Consider the following 2,188-nt stretch of genomic DNA (forward strand, 5'->3'; position numbering starts at 1 on the left):
GGGGGGGGTGGTTTGGGGGTAGGGATAAAAATATATTTGAAATTTAAAAAATAAGAAGATTTTTTAAAAAAAAATTAATAGGGAGGGTTTGGTACAGGGCATGGGTAGGGTAAGAAAAAAAATTAAAGGATGAAGTAGAGTTTAGGAAAATGTTTTCCTTAATTTTGGAAGGGAAGTCATTTTCCTTAAATTTGAGGAAAATGAGTTGATTTAGAAAACATTTTCTAATCATTTAAGCCAACTAAACATGGAAAAATTGGAAAATGTTTTCTGTCATACCAAACATACTCGAAGCGTCGTACTTTATGACCTCATTAAGATTATAAATAAATTATTATATTCGAATATTAGAAATTTGGTATTGTCACATATATTAAGAACTTGAAAGATTGTAAAATTCTTGCTCTTTAGTGATTTTTATCTTTTACTTTGTTATAATTGGCTTCTCAATATTGAATGATTTTTCATAGATTTGTCAGTTATCACTTTCTTTATTGTTTGGTACATGTACATGCAAAGTATAAGATACTCAATTTGATAGTCTATTATTCATTCTTTAGCAGATAGTTTTCATTGTCCATAAACACCCCTAAATATGTCATAATAAATTTATCATATAAAGACATCAGTCCATCGTATTCTCAAATGTGTGTTCCTTGATTATTCTATAGCTAGTAAATCATAAAAGATCTCATTAAATTCTTAAAAGCTTTTTTAATCATATTTAAAAATCTGAAAATATTTTGAATTACATTATTTTTGAAAAAAAAATTAGAACAAGTAAAGAATTATGAACAAACCAAGTCACATGTTTATTATTCGAGAGGGCACCAGCTTGGAAAAAATATAGGAAATAAAAACAATTACAAGTAATTAGGAGAATCAAGAAAGGTTACACGTAGCAATAGTTTTAATAATCGAAACATTTAAATTTGTTGAATAAAGAATGTGAAAGGTTAAGAAGCAATATGTGAAAAACACGTGATAACATCTATCTATTTATCTATATCTGGGTTCAAAAGTGATTAGGACATCATGTGGAAGCTTACAATTGCAAATCAAGACGTTAAATCAGATGAAAAAAACTTATACTAAAAAATAAAATATTATTATATGATTTGGCCAATTGGCCTACATATTTAAAAATTAATAAACAAACATTAAAACTATAGAGAGTAAAATATCCCCATAAACAAGACTTTCTAAACGACTGCATTGTGGATTCTATTATGTTGTTTGTTAATATACCATGAGTTTACGGTATTTTTAATACATTTCACTTAAGAGTTGTATGTGTCTAGGGCCTTTTTGTATTGGTTTTTATGTGTTTTTACCATGTTTTGCAGGAAAGATGTTTAGGCGCAGAAGTAAAGAGACAGCTGAAAGAAATGCAGAACAGGGCATCTACGGAGGTGATCTACGGACCGTAGGTCCATTGACGCTCCGTAGATGGTGATCGTAGATCAGCAGGTAAGGCATGGAAGGCAAATCAGGGAAATCTGACCAAGTGTGGAACCACAGTGGCCATTGACGGTTCGTAGATTGATCTACGGACCGTACTGCTGAACTGTAGAATGTGACTACGAGGGTTCCAGTACCTGAGTTTTGGAGAATTCTAAGTATGGAGCTACGGAGAGGGATCGACGGACCGTAGATCGATCTACGGTCCGTACTGGTGTTCCGTCGTTTGCTTCAGAGAAGTTGATTTTTGGAAGTTGAAATATTTTCTAAGTCCTGGCTGACGAAAGGGACTCACGGACCGTAGATCCATTGACGGTCCGTGAGTTAGTCTCGTGGAATGAATACGCGTGCCTGAACAAACTTTCCTTATTTTGTTTCCCTTTTAATTTAGGATTTGTTTTCTATAAATAGGGCATGTAAACCTTCGGTTTTTGGGGTTAGACTTTATTACTTTAGTTCTACTTTGTGACTTGGGATTTTTTTGCAAACCTAGTAATTCTTGATTTCCTAAGTTGATTTTGAAGGTTTTGATTTTGAGATTCAAGTTGAAATTTCGGGTTTGTTATTCTCAATTACGTAAGTTCATAATTCTTTCATCTAAAACAATGAATTGTGTTCATATGATTATGGGTAACTAAACTCCACAACTAGGGTTGTGGGAACCATAAGCGAATAACAAAGTATGAATAGTAAATAAGCAATTCTTGAATAGTGTTTTGCATGCATT

Source organism: Solanum tuberosum, unplaced genomic scaffold, assembly GCF_000226075.1.
Source record: "Solanum tuberosum cultivar DM 1-3 516 R44 unplaced genomic scaffold, SolTub_3.0 scf00291, whole genome shotgun sequence".
Classification (NCBI taxonomy): Eukaryota; Viridiplantae; Streptophyta; class Magnoliopsida; order Solanales; family Solanaceae; genus Solanum; species Solanum tuberosum.